General features: G+C 34.6%; 1 protein-coding gene across 1 annotated transcript in view; it reads left to right on the top strand.

Moving 5' to 3' along the window:
* Positions 1-21,945, top strand: part of PCLO (piccolo presynaptic cytomatrix protein) — a 558,031-nt gene that overhangs the window by 226,022 nt on the left and 310,064 nt on the right.

Below are 21,945 nucleotides of genomic sequence, written 5' to 3'. Positions count from 1 at the left end.
CTCTTACTGTGTGACCCTTGTCAAATCATGGAAATCTGTTTGCCTTAATCTAGTGGAGAAGAAAATGGCAAAATAGGATGGTCCATGGGGTCATGAAGAGTTAGATATGACTGAATAACAACAACAATCATAAATCTAGATTGTATTTTGGGGGCAAAGTAGACAAGAACATGACTATAAGCTTTTAATGTGACTGTTCCTTTATTGATAAAGAGATTATATTACTTAGGAATTGGCCGCATGTACAACGTTCCTTGCCAGAAACACACCCAAGGCAAATCATAGAATATAAAATAATCATTTTACACTGGATTAGAATTCAACTCAAATGCTTGTCCTCAATTCAGTAAAGTCAGAAGAAGTACCCAGAAATGCTATTTTTTTTAAAAAAAGAGAAAAAGCCTATAATGCTCATTTTTGAAATATAGCTTATCAAAAGTAATAAAATGTTATGTATATGCACATGTATACATATAAATTAGTTCATATGCAAGACAATATAAATGAAATTTATGTAATAACAAATGCATATATAACCTGAAAAAATTAAGAATAATTATCCAGAATTTGATAATAAAAAGTTTTCTTTTCAAATTTATGGACTTGCCTCCATTTGGAAAAATACAGTACCAAAGGGTACACAGTGACAAGCTACCTGTATGTATCACCCACTGGGCGGTAACAGCACTCAGTAATGACTTGGTTGATTGATTGATCGGTTGATTAATTAGAATTGTCCTCAGAAAGACTATGAGTTACATGAACAGAAATGTTGAGGGTTTTCTGATTTCCTGTGTAAGCAATTCAATTCAACAAATATAATTATATAACTCGTGTGTGCAGGGTGCTATGCTATACCATGGAGATATATAGATGAACTAAATGACACATTTCTTGCCCATAAGGAACTTCCAGTATAATGGAGCATGATGAGGAGTAGATTGAACATATAAATGACATGTAGAGTAGAATGTGATAAAGCAAGTGAAATATCCAAGCAAAATATTCAAATAAAGTGTCTGAGGAGGAACCAATCACTTTGAGTTGGAGAATTTTTTTTGTTTCAATCATGAAAGAAGTGGCGCCTGAGTTGGACTTCTAAGGAGGAATCAAAAAGATTTTGACAGAGATATAGTTAGGTTTTTCCAATATTGGGAATAACTTCATGCGTGATTGTAGAGACAGAAGTATGCAGAATGAGATTCGGGATAACTTCAGTTTGACTCTCATGTTTAATGTATAATGAGAAGTAGAATAAACTAATGCTGCAAAGATATCATAAACCCAAACTTAGGAGAGGGTGTGGTTTACACTATCAGAAAGGCTAACCACCAAGGATTTTTTTAAAATATGGAAACAACATAAATTAGTTTGAAAGGAGGAACAAATTTGAATAGAGATGATGAGTTTAATTTCAAACAGTTCTGAAGCAGCTGGGTGCCACAGGGATAAAACACTAGACTTAGAATCCAAAAGGCCAAGGTTCAAATCCTGCGCTAGACATTTAGCAGTGTGACCCTGGGCTTCATATGACTTCTCTCAGCCTTAGTTTTTTCATTTGTAAAATAGGGATAATAATAGAACCTGCCTTAAAGGGTTATAAGGATGAAATGATTTAACATATAGAGTACCCTTGGTAAACCTTAGTGTACTATATAAGTCATTATTATTGTTATTATTAATGAGTTCATTTAGAAGTGTTAACAGGACATCTAGGTAGAAATTTACAGAAAAGAGCTACCTCTGGGAAAAGATTAGGGATCAATAGATAAAAATGTAAATCATTTACATAGAGAGACTAATTGAAGATATGAAATTAGATGGCATCACTTAGTGACAGAGTATAATGAAAGAGAAGGAAAAAAGGGTAGAGAAAAATCTTGTGGCATTTCTACGTTGAAGGAAAAAAAAGAAGAGAAAAACTAAGGCAGGACACTGAGAAGACAGATAAGAAAATGCAGAGTAAAGAGAGACTTCCATTTACTTTTTTTGTTTGAGTCTATATATAGCATTAAATCAATGGTGTTTTAGTCCATTTTCTTGCTTGGATTTCTGGAATAACTTGCTGCAATTAAGAGCAGTTTCTTAATCCAATTTTAGCATTAACATTCAATTCACACACAAAACTTCCATGTCCCTCCTTAATTTTCTATATCATGTTCTATTTATCTCCCTTTTTTTCTTTTCTTGTTAAAAGCATGTTTGCTCTGAGTGCATTCTGCACTAACAACATAAAGGCTAGTAGATCATCATTGTTCGCATCAAATGTTTTATTCAAATGCCTCAAGCATCTTAGCAATCTTTATTGCATTCGTGCCTGGTCCAAATGCATTTAAAGCAGTATTTTATAATGGCGTTATTACAAACACACACACACACACTCCACTATTATAATTTAATCATAATCTTTTTAGTGTGGTTCAAATAGAAATGGTCCCAGGACAAGGTATGATCCTGCAGTTACTTATTGCTATTTAATGTTACTACAATTGCACAGATTGTTAAAGTAACTTTTTTGTCATTAAGCAAAAGTATTAGAATGTAAACTTATCTTCTGCAAGTTCACCGATAATATCTTACATCAGTAATTGTATGGATGAATAATGAATGAATTTATATTTATTTGTTTTTTATTGAGTATTTACTATGTGCAAAGCACTGTGCTAAGTACTGGGATGCAAATTAATAAACATAGCAGTCTATACTTTCCCTGTTCTTTCCAAATAGTATTTGTAACTCATCACTGTATTTAGTTCACTTACTTTTTTTTCTGATTTTATTTTTAGCAATAATGTCAATACTGATATGACTCAGTGTCTATGAAATTTATGTAAAATTATTTACAAATGATATATATCATTTTCTTATATTTATACTTTTATATGTAAATATAATTATATTTAAATCTATTATTTATACTTTTAAAAGTTACTTGAAAAGTTTCAAAATGCTATTTGGATATAAAAAATGAAGACTATCATTGGAAAAACCATGTTTCCATTCTTGATAGTCAGCCATTTTGGCATTTGAATGTCTTAGGCAAAATAATTTTCTGTAGTCTGTCCAGTTATGTCTTTGAACGATTATTTCATTCACATGATGCTCTATATTTGCAAATTTGTACTTTTGAATAATATCTTTTACTTTTCATTCAACATTAATGTGTTCTAATAAATTTGTCATCCAAATATATATGTATATACAATATATACAATGTGTATGTAATTTTTATATGTGTATATTTATGTAATGTGTATATATAACATTTTATGTGCGTATCATGTATTTCAATGGAGAACAGTACAGAATAGACTATAAAATAAATACTGCCTAAAAAGCCATTCAATTACTGGTTGATCTACTGCTTGGTGATTAAATTACTCTGAGAATTTTTTTTTAGTCTTGATATAACTCCTCCAAAATCCAAAAGAAATAGCTAGTTTTTGGAATAAGGGTATAATGATATATGAACCTATAAAAATGAATTGATTAAAATTAGTGATGTCAAAATGCAAAATTAGGAATTTTAATAATTTCTTTAAAAATGACTTTTTTCCCTATTGAAGTTAAATGTATTATATGTTGAGTGATTATCTGGAGAGCCAAATCATAAAGAGCTTAGTGAGTTGAGAGAAGTGTAAATGGAGGCAGTAAATTTAGATAGCCTTTTCAACAAGGTTTGCTGAGAAGGGGAGGAGACATATAGTACAAAAGCTTGAGATGACAGTAGGTAGGGTATAGTGAAGATTTTTAATAATGGGGGAGATGTGAACATGTATAAAGACAGTATGAAATGAACTAGTGAGGGGGGGGGGATAATGATTGATGAAGACGAAAGGAAGGGATCAAGTAGAGAAGTTAACCTTGGCCAAGAGAAGGGCTGTGTTATACTGTTAGAGATTTGGGAAGGGAGGAGAGAATGATAGATGATATTGAGGAATTTTGAGCTGAAGAGAGTGAGAGAAGGTTGAACTTGCAATAAAGAGCATCAGTTTTTCTGTTGAAGTACAAGCAAAGTCCTGGGCTGAGAGGGAAGAGAGAAAGGATATGCGAATCTTGAGAAGGGAAGACAGTACCATGGCCCTTGATCTCTCCTCCCCTCTGATTGGAGACCTAGAAGGTGGTGTACCAAACTCCTCCTAAAGTCTTTCTTTATAAAGCAAAGAAATTGGACTGCCAACTCACTCCACTTTACATCTGCAACACTGCCTGGTTTCAATTCCATGAAATAAGGTGCTTCCACTCAGCGTATGTATGTTCTGGTGGCTCTTTCCCCCTTTTCTAACCTCTTTTTGTGAGTTGTCTTCCCCATTAGATTGTAAACATCTTAAAGGCATGGACTTTCTTTTTCTTTCTTTTTCTTATGTATATCCTCAACACTTAGCATATTTTATGGCACATAGTGGGCACTTAATAAATATTTACTGAATTGAATTTTTTTAAAAAAAAATTTTCATTTTAATTTTAACTACATGTTAAGACAATTTTTAACATTTTTTTTAATTTTGAGTTTCAAATTCCCATCTCCTCTCTTTGCTCCCCTAAATTCCTTGAGAAGACAGGCACTTTGATGTAGATTATATATGTGTACTTCTGCAAAATATAGTTTTAGATTGGTTATGTTGCAAAATATAACATAGATCAAATAATAAAAAATAAAGTCCAAAAAGTGCTTCAAATCAGCATTCAGATTTCATCATTTGTTTCTCTAGAGGTAAATACTATTTTTCATTATAAGTCTTGTGAAATTGCTTGTATCATTGTATTACTGAGAATTACTGTTTGCAGTGATCTGGATCTGCTCATTTCACTTTGCATCAGTTCATAAAAGTCTTCCCAGGAATTTCTGAAATCATCCTGCTGGTCATTTCTTATAGCAGTATAGTATTCCATCACAATCATATGCAATTTGTTTAGCCATACCCCAGTTGATGGGTATCCCATTACTTTCCAATTCTTTGCCACCACAAAAACAGCTACTATAATTTTGTAAATATATAGGATCTTTTCCTTTTTCTTTGATCTCTTTGGGATACAGACCTAGTAGTTGTATTGCAAAGGGTATGCACACTTTTATAGCCTTCTGGGCATAATTCCAAACTGCTCTCCAAAAATAATTCTTTCAGTTCACAACTCCATCAAGAATCAGTCAGTAAAAGTGTCCCAGTTTTTCCACATCCCCTCCAACATTGACTCTTTTCCTATTTTGTCATATTAACCAAACATAGGTATGAGGTAGTACATCAGAGTTGTTTTAATTAGCGTTCTCTAATCAATAGTGACTTAGAACATTTTGATAGGGCTATAGGTAACTTTAGTTTCTTCTAAAAACAGCTTATTCATATCCTTTAGTCATTTATCAATTGAAGAATGATTTGTTGAATTGAATTCTGGAATGAGGATGCTTTTGTCTCCTCTCCCCTTTTTAATCTAATATGAATTTTAGTGCTTACTTTTCGTTCACTCTCAATGTATTAAGTCATGTCATCAGTTCTCTGATGTCATGGTCTTCTTCGAAATCAAAGGACGGACATAGACTAACTCTGCCTTTTAACTGTGTGTATGATTTCAATACAGCACAACTTGCCCTCATTTCTAATGCTTCATGATACAAAACTTCCTTTCTTTTTACTCCTACATCCTTTTACTCTCAATCAGAAGTTCCATTCCATTATTATAGACTACAACAGATTTACTAAATAGGAATATACCTGTAGTTTTAGTCATACACAGAGTATACTCAGGCCACGCACTTTATATACACCTATGCACAGAATGCTGTAATATTTTATAGTTATAATGAAGACAGAGAAGACATTTTTTTTTAATCTTTCCTCCTCACATCCATTCTTGTCAACAAAAAGAAGAAAGTGCTTAATTGAGAAAAGTTGTAGCTATATTATAAAGCATTCCAAACTAATCTTATTATCTTAAATTGAGCATTGGCACAATGTCTGCCTCTGGTGCCTTGGAAAAAATTGCATGCTGGACAAAGTTTTTATCTGTCTCCTTGCCAAGTTTTGTTGGGAATCCCTCTTACATTGCTGCCTTTTCCCTGTGCTGTCCTCTTGTATTCTCTTAGCCTAGTCAGAGTATTGAGTGAAAAGTTTCACGATAAAGGTTGACATAGGTGCAAATCAGGTGTTGAATTAATTCTGAAGAACTGCATAGCTAACATTTAATTCATTGTTTGTTGCATTCCTACTATGTACCACAGAGACTGGGGGTCATTTGCTCAATTTTATTTTCTACCTCAGTGTAACTAGGTAACCTTGAATTGAGAAACTCAATTTAGCTGTAGAAGAAGCAAAAGCCAAGTCACATAAGTAAATAGAAACACATTTTGACATTCAATCACATGATAATCAAAAGAGTATTTAGAGGATAGAGTGTCTGGAAGGCAGAAAAAACTTATTTGGATAGCTTGAAACATTACATATCCCCATAATCTAGGCATGGCCTAGATTAGGGGAAGAAGAGACTGGTGGAAAAAAGGAATTTGTGAGTCATGACAGTCACTTGTACTAGAAACATTTAGCAATTCACTTCATGATCAAAACTCTAGATCCATCCATGGCCTGTAAAGAAACAAGATAAATTCTCAAAAAGAAAAAGGAAAAGAAAGGCTGAAGTGTTTTTTTTTATTTATATGGGAAAGGAATAATGGACTTTTTAAAAGGTTTGCTTACTTAGAAAAAGACTGTCAAGACAGTAGTACTTTCTGCATAGAAAGTTGTTTAAACCATTTTCCTGTAATCTCTCTGTAATAACACATACTGTTATGATAAAATTCTGATAGCTCTCTTGACCTTCAAGTAACTCCTCTCCTTCCCTCAAAGAATTAAGGATCTGGCTCACAAGTTTTCTCTCCTCCTCATCTTCTGCTCTCATACTAAGGTATTTCAACATGATTTTGATGCTCCTTCACATGTCCTAACCACTCAGCTTCTCAGCCTACTGAATTCCCATAATATAGCGCCCCCCCATCCCACCAGAATCACACATGGTCATACCCATGATGTTGGCATTATTCACAAATGCACCACCTCCATGTTCAAGAGTTCTGAAATCCCCTTACCTAACCATTATCTATTAGATTTTCCCCTCTCCCTCAGAACCATACCAAATCCTAACCTTCATCCATCTTCTGCATCCTCCAGTCCTTGATATCTCTGTTCTCTCCCAGGGCATTACCTTTGCAGTAGTCACTCCTCTTTCTGCCATCTTAACCCCTTGGTGAACTGGTTCAGCTCTATACTGTTCTCTTGAAATTCTGGCCACCTTGTCACTTCCATGATTGGGTCCTGTTGGGCTTCAGTCTTGGATTCCTATACCATTGCTACTCAGTGAAGATGAAGAAAATCATATAACCTTTTTAACAGAGTCCACTGCAAATTTATGTCACACAACCTCAAGTAGACCCTCACAGCTTCCAGGCTATCCTTCCACCCATCCCTTATTACCTTACTCTTCCACTCTCCTCAGATACTCTTCTAAACCTTTTCATCCACTTCCAAACCTCTCATGGCTTCCACTCATTCCACCCTCTCACCTGAGAACTTTGCCTAGTATTACACAGAAAAAACTGAGGCCATTCATCTCCCCCTTTCTTTATCTTACATTACTCAGATGCCTTCTGCTACTGGTAGTACAGACTTACCTACCCACTTAAGTGATCTCATTCCATTCTGCCTCCTATGACCAAATGATCCCATCATCTCCATTCTCTTGCTCATGTTCCATCTCTACCTGGCTACTACTGTCTACAGAAATATCTTTGTTTCATTCATCTTGAAAAAACCCTCACTTGATCTCTTTGTCCCCACTCATTATCACTCTATAGTTCTCCTTGTTTTTGTGTCCAAATTCCTTAAGAAGGTTATGTGGCTTCATTTTCTTCTTGCTGTGTTCTTAAGTGCCCTACAGCCCAGAATCCAACCTCATCTTCATGCCAACACTGCACTCTTCAAAGTTGCCAGTGACCTTTTAATTGCTAAGTCAAATGGTGTGTTCTCAGTCTTCATTCTTATTGACTTTCGTGCTGTACTGATCAGTATTGATCACTTTTTTCTCATTTACATTCTCCTCTCTAGGTTTGTTCTAGGTTGTTCTCCCTATCTCGTCTCTCTTATGTGTCTTTTTCTGGATCCTCATTCAGGTCAGATCCTTTGTTTCTGAATGTGTTCCACAGATGTCTTTGATCTTCATAGTTTCTCCCTCATATGGTGATATCTATGGACATGATTATCTCTTTGATATTGATAATTTTCAGATCTTCCCATCCTGCCCTAACCTCTCTGCTGACCTCCATTCTCACATCTCAAACTGCTTTTCAGACATTTCAAACTAAATATCCAGTAGACATCTTAAATTCAACCTGTCTCAAGTTAAACTTTTCCCCCAAAACCTGTGCCTCCTCTAACATATGACTGCTGAGGGCACTGCTATCCTTCTAATACCTGAGGCTCACAGGTGTCATCCTTGAGTCCACAGAGTTGCCAAAGTCTATTGATTTCACCTTACCCACATCTCTCTTGTATGCCCCTTTCTCTCCTAACATTGCCACCACTCTTGTGCAGGCCCTCATTGCCTCATACATGTACTGCTGCAATAGCCTGCTGGTAGGCCTTCTTATTTCAGGTCTCTCTCCACTCCAATCCATCTTCCATTCTGCCATCAAAGTGATTTTCCTTAAATACAGTTCCAACTGTGTCATCTTTACACAATAAACTCTAGTGGCTCCCTCAGACCTTCAGAATAAAAACCACAATCCTTTCTTGGACATTCAAAGCCATTCATAACATAGCTCCGCCTCTCACCTTTCCCTTCTTACATCTTACTACTATGTGCTCTTAAGGTGTTTAAGAAGTGCTTATTGAATGACTCAATCTGTATGCATATTGTGTTCACAACATGAATTAGGCCACAATATATTGCTTATATGCAACATAGAGGGACACACACACACATATATGTATACATACATATTCCTTCTAATATATTCTAATTTCAATGTTAATGTGTTATATATATATATATATATATATATATATATATATACATACACCCTTTAACTATAAATTCTCTCTGTAGTTTTTCTTTTGTAAATCTAATTTATGATGTTTTAAAAATCAGCGCATTTTCTGTTTGTGGAAATGACTTTACATTTATGTTTTATAATTTTTAACAAATGTATTTATTTAAATTGATTTTATCATAGTGATGGGTATATAACCGTGGACAAATGTTGAGTATTATACAATTGAAAACAATGGAAGTAAAAAGATATGTAGGAGAGAAAAATCATAAAATGAAAGAAAGTTACTGGGCTATTTGGCAGTCAAAATGAAAATCTACATATTCTCACTCATTTTAATCTCTAGAAGGTAGGTAAAAAAAACCTATTGGATAGCTAAGGCAGTTCCTACTGTTCACTTTCTGAAACACCACTCTTTTTTAAAAATAATATTTTATTTTTTCCCACTTATATATAAGAAGCATTTTTAGTATTCTTTTAAAAAAATTTTTGAGTTCCAAATTCTCTCTCTCTCCTTCCCTTCCTCTCCCTTTCCCTCCCTGAGATAGTAAGCAGTTTGATAGAGTTTATTCATGTGTAGTCATGCAAAACATTTCCATGTTAGTCATGTTGTGGAAGAAGACACAAACAAAAAAAATAAATAGAATTAAAATGTATGCTTCCATCTGCATTCAGACTTCATTATTTTCTGAATATGGATAGCATTTTTCATTATGACTCCTTAAAATTGTCTCATATCATTGTTTTTTTGAGAATATCCAAGTCATTCACAGTTTGTCATTGTACCATATTGCTCTTATTGTGGACAATGTTTTCCTGGTTCTGCAAAATTCACTTTGCATCAGTTCAGTTCAGTTTTTCCTGCTTTTTATGAAATCATCCTGCCCATCATTTCTTATAGCACATTAGTATTCCATTGCAGTCATACACCACAATTTTTTAACTATTCTCCAATTGATGGGCATCTCCTTAATTGGAAAACCACTCTTAATTGTTGCTGTGTAATGTGCATGTGTGTTCTTAAATACCACATGGTCTTTTCATCAACCATGAATTGGAACCTTTCTTTATTAGTTGTTTCGTCCAATTAGAAAGCGAACTCGTTGAAATCAAGGATTATTTCATGTTCTATTTGTACCTCTTGCACCTAATACAGTTTTGACTCATAGTAAACACTTTTGCATTATAACTCATGTATCTTAAATATATGTGCATGTATACACAAATTAGTATATTATTGAGATGGAATTTTTATTTACTTTAGAAAGTATATTAATAATCTGTCAAAGATATAGTTTAGGAATAACATTCTTGTGACAGTATTATTGGAACCAAAGAAAAAGCACAGTAACATTTATTGTCAAGCAGCTAATGAGAAAAGAAAATGCCACATGTTTAATTGATTCTTGTAAGAATGGCACATGCTGCATGAGAGAATGGAAGATGTCATAAATATATCAGTGCATACACTCACAAGATGTAGCCTTCACATTGTGCTCAAGTTTTGCATGCCCCCAGGTATTATTGGTCTATGGGATTTAAGGTAGATTGAGGCAAAAGGGAATATGACCAACTTTATTCTTGGTAATCCACAAGAGACTAAATGTATAAATATTAATATATTCATTCATTTCAAGAAATGTGAGCTGGCTCCAAAATCACATTTTGAGTTTATAAATTAAATAGGAAAATCAGGTGAAAGTTAAGGCTGTTCAAGGTTAATACTTCCTATGAATTAATTAAAATTTACGAATGATATTAAGTGATAGATTAATAAGTTACAGCTGACTTTGGTATCTCTGGAAATACATTTGTGACACTTTTAATGAACGAAATGATTATTTCTAACCAGGTAATTAATCTGTTTATTCCTTTAAAATAACACTTGTAAATATGGATAGAAAATAATGCTTTAGTCATATGTTCAAGAAAAAAAGAAACTCTTCAAACCTGTCTAGCCATATCTAATGAAGATTCATGTTAAAATCCCATTTAAAGAACTTATCAGACACAGCTCCAAAGATCACTTATCCTGATGATCAGATTTTACAAACGTCACATCACTACCACTTTTAAAAATCTATAGGCAGATATTCAAGTTCTCATCATCAGCCTTCAGAGAGCACTTTTTTCTTTTTTATAAGAAAATAGTCTGTCCTCAAGTTCTGAGATTTTCCTTAATGGCATTGTTGCCACCGTTACCACTGGCGTGTTATGTAAAGCAAATTGCTTATTGATATGGGGAAAAAAAGCTGAGTAACTCTGCAGCATCCTCTTTTCTTTGTATAGGCTTTTATTTCTTTTATGCTATTCCTTCTTCCACCCTACTAAACTCACCTTACGATATAGCCTTTGATTGTAGTATTTCTTGTTATTTTTAACAAAATATTACTAAGTAAAAAATAGATGCATTTTCTTAGATTTAGTAACTGTTGAATATGTCAGGTCTTGACATCGAATTGAAGCTATTTTTATTTTATTTCATTATTAGTAAAGTTGTCTCTAAATATAGTGAAGTTATAGTTAGCCTGAGTAAGTGTTCTAGAGCTATGACAAGCATGTCTTTCATCCTATTCTTTCTAATAATTTGATAAGATGTTGCTTAAATTCCCCAAATATGAATGCATGTGGGGGAGGGACCTAATTTTTAATATTGCCTGCATCTTTTTTTGGGAATTCTTACATTTTACCTGAGATAAAATACATTAGAAAATCACTCAGAAGGAAGAAAAATGTCCTTCATCAATAATGATGAATAAGGGTAAAGGAAAGTATCCTTTGTAAAATCTTTAAAAGTGTCTATTTTGTCTTGAAATTAGCAGTCCATCAAAGATACATTATGGTTTTTAAATTCAATCAACTGTTTCAAAAGTAAGAAAATAATCCGATTTCTTTCATGGTTCTGTCTTTTAGGGTAATATTATCTATGGTAATATTCAAGATGAGCCTTGGGCAATGGCAAAGAATGATATAAAAGTCTGAATATATCATATATAGTATGTCATATTTCATGCCCAGCTACATTATTTTGAGTATAATGAGAATTAAGAGCTAGAAAATATTTTCACATCACTTAAAATAAGAATTTTGTCATTTTAAATCTAAGTGCTTTGAAAGACGGTTTAATTTCAATTATTTAATGGTAATAATATTAAGAAGAGAATAATGGACATAGAACCATAGAGCTCATATTGGAGTCAGTAAAACTTGGGCTCAAGTCCTTTCCCTGGTGCATATATGTGACTCCAAGTTCAGTCCATAGCCTCTCAGTGCTGGATAAAACTCTAAGGTTCTTGATAGTTTTTGATTTGCAATGATAGTGAACATTTCACCAATGAAGTTTTTAATCAATGAAATCATAAATCTGTTTAAAAATCGAGAATTTAAATAACAACATTTATGAAGTGTCTACATGCACCATTTGCATTAAACTATGTTTTTCAATATTCTGAGACAAAGCATTGCCTTAGACAATATCGGAATAACTTTTACCAATTGAAAATGAAGCAAAAAATGGATTCTGTCTTGGACAGCTATTTCTCAATTCTCCTCCCATGATTATACCTTTTTGATGATCTGAAATTTTTTCAATATGGCTACTTTTGTCCAGCATACCGTAAACTTTCCATATTTTCTCATCTGGTAGAGCTCATTTATATTTACCCTTAAATTCTCCATCTCCCTTGACATTGTATGAGTGCCAGTAGAACACACAAGTCATCATCTTTTCCCTTCCACTTCATGACCAGCCCACCTCTTTTTCCCCCAACATTCATTTCTTTGATGAGATCTTTAATATTCTTCCTGATATAAATTATTTGTTAGTCATCCATCAAAAAACATTTATTAATTACTTACTATGTATCTGGAGCAGTGTTGAGAGCTTAGGATGCAAAGTACAAGTGAAAATGCACCTTACCCTTGAGAACTGTGTGTTTTAACAGAGGAGGCAACATGTATACTGTCTTGATGAAAGGTAGCCTTAGAAGTAAAGGTACTAGCAGGTGAGGGTTTACAGAAAGCCACCTGTAGAAAGAGGGATTTGAACTGAGTCTAGAGAGAAAGGTAGAGGTTAGAGGTGATGAAGAAAAATATATACGGTATGGAAGATAGTTAATGCAAAGAGGTGGACACAGGAGATGAAACCTAGTTGGTGAGGAGGAGCAGTTAAGCTGGTATGGTTGCCTAGTGTATGTGAAGAAGAATAATGGTTAAATACACACACACACACACATATACATACTCACACACACACTCTCACACACACTCACACATACACACACAGTCACATACACACACACTCACACTCACACACACATGCACTGTCTCACACACATACACTGTCACACACACATACTCACACATACTCACACACATATTCACACACTCACACACACTCATACACACACATACACACACACACTCACACACACTCATACACACACTCACACATACACACACACACACACAGGAAAGATAGGAAGAGGCCAAACTGAAAAGCTTTCAACGTTTGCAACTTTGACAAAAAAGGCAAGTAGTATTCTCATGATACAGTTATAGAATTACAGAATTTCAGAGCTGCTAGACCAATATAAAGAAAGAATCAAGACTCCTTTCTATGAGATACCTCAGCAGATACCTGTCCTTTGAAACATCAATTGAAAAAGTGCCCAGTATATCTCAAGAAAATTTCTGTACTTCTGGATGGCTGTAATTGTTAGGAAGATTTTATTTTCCTTAACAAGTAATATAACATCAAAACTAAATTCCCCCCATTGCAACTTTCACTCACATTCGTAGTTCTTTCCTTGGAGACCAAACAGAACAAATCTAATCTTCAGCTTTTTAAATACTTAAAGATGACTAACATGTCTTGTCTTCAGCTCCTTTTCTACATGTTTAACATTCCCAGTTCCTTTAAATTGATCCTCATATGGCATGAGATTGAGTCTTCTCACCATTCCTGTCGCCCTTCACTAATCTCTCTCTAGCTTATCTATGTCCTTTCTAAATCATGACACCCAGAACTGAACACAATACCCTAGATGTGTTCTGGCTAGGGAATACTATAGCAGTGCAACAGCCTCATTATTCCTGAAATCTATGCCTCTTAATGCAGGCCGAATTGGCGTTAGCTTTTTTGGATACCATATTCTATTCAGTAGAATGACACTCCAGTCCCATTTGCTATAGAAGAATATTACAGAAAAAAAAAAGGTTTTGGAAATAAATTTGTAACAATAGACAGACCCATTTACAAAAAATAGATTTGTTGATGTCATCAGGTATGGGGGAAAAGATGCTAGGCTGTTACCATATTATTTTATCCACATAAAAAGTTGTCCCATTCAAGTTATAAGCATAGCAAAAGCACATGGCAAGATCATTGAGAATATGTTAAAATGCTACATTCAATTTCCATTTCAAATTGGGTAAACACTTGTGTAAAAGGGTACATGGATTAGTAATGGAACATACCAGGCTAGATATTTTCTCCTTTTTTGTTAAATTAAAGCCTCAAATAATTGACATATCTGTTTAATGTAGACAAATATATTCTGTAGAGGATTTGTTCGTAGGCTTGCTAAGTTTATTTTTACATTGGCCAAGTGAAACATGGCTATTTGCCTGAGCTCTGGGGAGTGCATTTTTTCAAAGTCCTGGAATTAAAACATTAAGGTGATGAGTATGCTCATCTATAATTACTATTACCGTATGATACTCCCTTAATAGTTTCCCTTTAAATTGAAAGTTTTATTCAAGCAAATATTTTGTTAGTGAAATATGATTCCATTAGTATGAGACTAAGATGACTGATAATATTTGATATGCACGTGTTCGGCAAAATCTGACATTTTCTAATGGATCAATTATTCCAACTGGTAGAAAGCTGATTACTGTGGAAAAAAAAAAAAGACAAGTTTCTCTATACCTCTTGTAGTTTTAGAACAAAATATGTCCTCCTTGGAATGTTTTATGCAAGCTATGTTCAGTCCTTTAGACCCTAGGTAATAAAATTTCACTACGTTAAAGCCATTTTTTAAAATTCTGATTAAGAATCCAAGCTTTGAATGAAAATAGTATATGCATGGCAGGCCATGAAATGGTTACTGAAAGCGCTAGATAAATTAAGAGGATGAATTTTCCATGTGTTTTACTGAATCTGATGCACAGGGACAATACCAAGATTGAGGCTTTTACTATTTGACATATGGAATCAAATGATTTTCTTCCCTCTGGCTGTACGTACACAGAGACACACAGTCACATTTCGGATTAAAGCTACCTGGACATGAAATTAGGAATAACAATTGTTTCAAAAATTATTTCAAAATACATAAAAAATGCAAATGAGGCCACAGTGCTTACATTTTAGAAATAATGCTTTAGTCTTCAGAGTGCCTTAGGAAGGCTAAGAATCCTAACTAAATTTCTTTTAGGTCAGCAAATATTAATTCTTCTTGCTGATCAATGGCAGAATAGAGTCAGAAGAGCTAAGCAACTTGCTTCAAATTTCCAAAGATTTAAGTAAACATGCAGGTTTATGGGCTCTTTCCCTACTGTCTACAAACATGTCCAGATCTCCCCATCCTTAAACAAAATCAAAACCTTTGCGCCCCATGCCATCCTACCCAAGCTGTTGCCCGATAGAGCTCCCTTCCTTTTCACAGTCAGACCATTAGAAAAAGTCATTTAGACTCTGCTTTGGTTTCCTCACCAGTCTCCAGCACCTTGCAGTCTGACTTATGACCCCTATTGCTAGACTAGAAAGACCCTTTCCAAATTTATCTGTCATCTCTCAATTACTAAACCCAATGACCTTTTCTCAGTTCTCATCCTTCTTGACCTCTCTGCGGTGTTTGACACTATTAACTACATCCCCACATCTACCTTCCTACATAGTCTCTCTCTCTGGATTTTCAAGACATTTTGCTGTACTGGTATGCCTATTACCTATCTGTCATCTCAGTCTCCTTTTCTGGATCATCATCATCTTTATCTCTCCTCCAGTTCACATCTCAGAGCACGATCTTTGACCATATTCCCTTATTTCTCAGACTCTCTCTTTTGGTAACCTCATTAGGTTGAATCTGTTCAAATATCTTCTACATACAGATGAATCATAAGTCTTCATATCTGAATTTCAACATTGTAAAGTCACATATAAAGTATATATATATGTATATATATATGTATGTATGTATATAATATATTCAAACTCAACTTTTCCAGAGCTAGTTATCTTTTCTCCTAATCCCACTCCTTTCCCTAACTTCCATATTTCTTTTGAGGACACCATCATTCCAACCTCTCCCAATTGACCTAGACTCTTCATTCTCACTCCTTTCTTTCTCCTTACTCATAAATTACCAAGTTATCGAGATCTGAACTCTAGCAGTAGAACTTCTTAATTGGTCTTCTTCATGGAGCTCACGTTTCCAGTTCATCTTTCACACAGCTAACATATAGGCCTTCCTAATGCACGTGTCTGATTATAACACTTACCCACCTTTGGCTTCCTATTATCTCCATTTTCTGTTATTTATATTTCTTTGCATGACTGTTCATCTCTCAAGTCTATGCCTTTGTGATGACTTTCTACCATCTATGGAATATTCTCCCTTATTACTACTGCACTTTGGAATCCCTAGTGCCCTTCATGTTACCGCCCAAATTCCTCCTCCTATACCATGCCTTTTCCTTACTTTTCCAGCTTCTCTTTCCTTCAACTGCTGGTATACTTTATATTTTATTCACTTAGAATTATGGTATATAACTTTATAGTCGGAAGACACCTTATAAATTATCTGGTCCAATATCTTCATTCTACACATGAACAACTTGGGCCTAGAGGGTTGATGTGTCCAAGTTTACTTGGCTAAGGTCATAGAGGTATAAGTTACAGAGCCAAGGATTCAAACAAAAGTACTCTAATAACTAACATTTGTTCCACGGGGCCATTCTGCCTCTGATATATCTGCCTCTAATATATATATTATTCCCTTCTTTTCCCCCTAGTAATAGGTATGCTCCTTGAGGCCAGAGACTTGTTTTTATGTTACTGACTCTTAGTATAATCCCCAAGTAATTTGCAATAAGAAATTGAAAAGTAAATTAGAATTTGTGACTCTTTTAAGTTTCCTGAAAAAAAACAATCTTAATAGAAAATTATTAGTATGGTCCTGTCCTTAAAAAAAAAAAAATGCCTTGACCAAAAAAGGGATAATGGGAAGCACAGTTTTCAACTGCAGCTTATTTAACCTAACTTGGCATGGTCATTTGTCCTTGATATATATGTAAGGAATTACCAAAGTTCATTCATCACAAAACCTGGAGAAAACCTAAAGACAGTAATGCTGTAATAGTAGCATTTGATACTGTAACCACTTGCGGAAGTTTGAATAATTCATGGCTTTTTTTTATGATAGAAGTCTACAGAAAAAAGTGTTCTTGCTATATGCTAAGCCTCCCTTCATGTAACCACCAAAGTCGCGCTCCTGATACGCACTTCCACCAGGGTGCTGCTCCAAAGCCACTCTCTGGGGCTCTTCAAAAGTCTGCTAAATAAAATGATAATTCAGCCTGGCATTCCAGACCCTGCACAACCTGACTCTAACGAGGCAAGCATTTATTAAGTGCTTACTATTTAACAGGAACTGTTCTAAGCTCTGGGGTTACAAAGAAAGGGATAAATTATATTTCACTAGTAAGGTTCTTGGGTACAAAAAAAAAGGCAAAAGAACCTTTCCAATTCTCCCTTCATAGAATCAGCTGGGAAGCACAGTAGTTGGACCAAATCATTTATAAGGTCTCTTCCAACTATAAATCTAGAAACCTATAATTGTAAGTGAATAAAATATAAAGTATACCAGCAGTTGAAGGAAAGATTCAGGGAAGCCTTTGCTCATATCCAGCTTCAGGTACTTTCTAGCTGTGGGACTCTGGACAACTCACTTTACCTCTGTCTCAGTGTCCTCAACTGTAAAATATGGAGGAGAATTACCACCTACCTCCCATGGCTGTTGTAAAGATCAAATGAGGTAACATTTCTCAAGTACTTAGCATAGTCCCTGGCACATACTGCACATTTGACAAGTGGCTGTTTCCTTCTTCCATCTTTCCTATACTTAGTGTTCTAGACAAATTAAAGAATTAACTTTTTTTCTTCTAATTTCATCCTGCCCTTTTTTAAATTAAGAATTTGTGTGTACCCAGGATAGATTACTGTATATTTCTGCCTTTCAAAATATTTCTCTTCAATTAGAAAAACTAAAAAAAAATTTTTTTTTATTTCTTCTTCCTTCAAAGTCCAGTTCAGGTGTCATTAGATCCTCCTTGAAGTCTTCCTTCATTTTCCTCCTTCCCCCAAATAGAAGTGACCCCTTCTTCTTGGATTAGTGATGTCATTTTGACCTCTCCTATCCAGTTAAATATATTCTAAATTATGCAGTATTTTGTTTTGTTTTGTTTTCGTCTGTCTTCTCCATGACTATATTATAAACTCCTTGAGGACAGGTACATTTTTCTAATAGGATGTATTTTCTTATTTCCAGGGACTATTTTTAATTTTGTCTTTGTCCACAGGTCTTCGCATTCAATGCCTTACATGTAATAAGTACTCAGTATTTGTTGGATTGCATTGATTTGAATTCTTGGTATCTAGCACAGTCTCCTAGATAGAGTAGATACTTAAGAAATGTTGAACTGAATGACTTACGTTTATATTGCAATTTATAGTTTCAGATAAGATTGGCTTAATTATTTTGTTTATCTTGAATTGGGGTGAAACATACTTAAAATTTAGGGGGACAGTTTTCTAATTATGAAATATTTGCTTGCTAGAGACCATACAATAGAGATATGCCATTAACTGAGTTCCCCCAAAAGAACCTTACACAAAAGTTAATACTCCTTACTATATATATTATAGTGAACTTGAGGCAGGGCTATACTGGTAAAGGTTTCACAACTGGCTCTTGGGGGCAGGGGAATATATTTAGGACACACTTTTAAGTTTTAATGTACATTAACATTTTCCTAATGTCCTAAAACAATAAATCATGCCATGATATGAAATGTTTACCTATTTTCAAAGTGTAAATGTTCACAGTGAAAAATTTAACAACCTGCTTTTCAGTTGGAATTCTTCAGCATACCCCTGACTTGAGGAAACTGAGTATTTTGGGGGGAGGGGAGAGATGTGAGTCAGGGAGGAAGAGAGAGAAGAAGAGAGAGAAGAACAAGAAGAGGAAGAAGAAGAAATGGAAGAAGAGGAAGAACAGAAAGAGGAAGAGGAAGAAGGGGAAGAAGAAGAGAAAGAGGAAGAAAAAGAGGAAGAAAAGGAAGAAGAAGAAGAAAAGGAAGAGGAAGAATAAGAAGAAGAGGAAGAAAAGGAAGAAGAAGAGAAAGAAGAGAAAGAGGAAGAAGAATAAGAAGAAGAAAAAGAGGAAGAAGAAAAAGAAATTGAAGAAAGAGGAGGGAGGCGGAGGAAGGGAGGGAAGGAAAGAGAGAGGGATGAACAGGGTCCTGGACTTGGAGTCAGGAAGACTTTGTTTTGCTTTCTGCCTCTGACATTTGCTCAGAACCTCCATGGTATTCTGCTGCCTCTAGAATAAATACGAATTCCTCTATTTGACATTCAAAGGTCTTCCTCCACAGCCTGTCCTACCTTTCCAAGCTTAGGACACATACTTTGTTTCCCTCCATGTATTTTTTGATCTTGCCAAACTGTCCTACTTGAGGATGCTTATGCATGACATACCATCTCTCTCCTCCATGTTTTTGCAGAGGTCATTCAAACCTGGAATCCCTCTTTTGTCATGTCTGCCTCTTAAGCTACCATTTCCTTCAAAATTTAGGCCAAGTATGTATGTGATATTTCTTGACCTCCCAGCAGCTAATTCTTATCACCAAATTACTTTAATTTACTATTTTTTTACTTATGCATGTTTGTGATTTCCCCCCATTGAGGATGAATATTTCATTTTTACCTTTATACCCTCAGTGCCTAGCAAAGTACCTAGAGCATAGTGCTTAATAATGCTAGTTAATTGATTGATTCCTTTCTGTATGACCTTGGGCAACTCCCTCAATCTCTGTGAACCTCAGTTTCCTCTTCTGAAAATAGGGGTAGTTAATAGCTCCTACCACTCAGGAGGCAATGTATTTAATGTGCTTGTAGATGTCAGTGTTATATAAGGTAAGCTGCTACTAATTATCAGTATTGTTATTGTGACCCCAAAGGTCTTATATGCTAATAAATATTTGTTGATTGATTGTTAATGGTAACTGTCATTTTCTAACAGTTATAAAAAAATTACAAAGTCTAACATTTTAAATTCCTTATTTCATTAGATATACTAAGATATATCAAACATATGTTAAGGTATTAAAGCTTAAAATTACACATAGACTTTTGGGACAGCCTGCACATATTTTATATGTAGTTTATATTTGTATTGCATCCTTACCACACTGCCTGGCACATAATCAGCTCTTAATACATATCAACTGGCTGATTCACTGAATGTGTTTTAGTCTATATATTATAGTTAACATAGAGACTGGACCTGTGATTTCGTTGGGATAGGAAATTTCCAAATAAGGAAATTCTCTGCAACAACTGGTCAGTACCTTCTCTATAATTCATGATCTTAAAGAATTGCCTGGAGTAGCAGACAGCAAAGGGAACTGGCAGGGTGATATAGACATGTTTCAGAAGCAGTGCTTATGTGTAGCGTCCAAATTCTTAGAGAACTTAAGGGAGTTACAGGGAGAAATAGATATCAAAACTATACTAGTAGGGGACCTCAACCTCCCCCTCTCTGAATTTGATAAATTTAACCTTAAAATAAACAAGAAAGAAGTTAAGGAGGTGAATAAAACTCCAGATAATGTAGATATGATCTCTGGAGAAAATTGAATGGGGATAGAAAGGAATATACATTTTTCGCAGCAGTACATGGCACACATATAAAAATTGACCATGTACTAGAGCATAAAAACCTCACAATCCAGTGCAGAAAGGCAGAGATAGTCAATGCATGCTTCTCAGATCATAATGCAATAAAAATTATATGTAATAAAAGACCATGAAAAGATAGAACCAAAATTGGAAACTAAATAATCTAATCCTAATGAATTGAGTGTTTTAAACAAGTCATAGAAACAATGAACAACTTCATTCAAGAGAATGACAATAATGGGACAACCTACCAAAGCTTATGGGATACTGCAAAATCAGTTGTGAGGGGAAGTTTTGTATCATTGAAAGCCTATATGAATAAAATAAAGAGGATATCAATGAATTGGGCACGCAGCTGAAGAAGCTAGAAAACAGAAGCAGCACTTGAACATTGATCTTTCTGTCCTTAAGTCCAGCTCTTTGCCCAATAAGCCATGCTACTCCTCATATATTATAGTTATCCCTTTAAGTCCCTTTAAATATTCTTATGTGTATTAAATACATTGTTTATATGGCATTATGTCTTAATGCCATATATAGTTTGCATACATATATTTGTTGTTGTTCAGTTGTTTCAGTTGCATCTGGTCTTTTGTGACCCCTTTTGAGGTTTTCTTGAGAGAGATACTGGAGTAGTTTGCCATTTTCTTTCTTTAGCTCATTTTACGTGTGATGAAACTGAGGCAAACACAGTTAAGTGACTTACCCATGTTCATGCAGTTGGTAAGTGTCTGAGGGCAGATTGGAACTCAGGTATCCTGACTTGAGAGCCAAAACTCTAACTACTGGGTCACCTAGCTGGCCCAGCATCATACACATATACATACACATTCATATATAGATGTAGATGTATGTATTATATATCTACTTCATATATTTATATTTGTATATATTTAGGCATATACATATATACATGTATGCATATATACACCTACATATATAC

Source organism: Notamacropus eugenii, chromosome 3 (assembly GCF_028372415.1).
Source record: "Notamacropus eugenii isolate mMacEug1 chromosome 3, mMacEug1.pri_v2, whole genome shotgun sequence".
NCBI classification, from domain to species: Eukaryota; Metazoa; Chordata; class Mammalia; order Diprotodontia; family Macropodidae; genus Notamacropus; species Notamacropus eugenii.
This window is presented reverse-complemented; position numbering and strand designations above follow the sequence as displayed.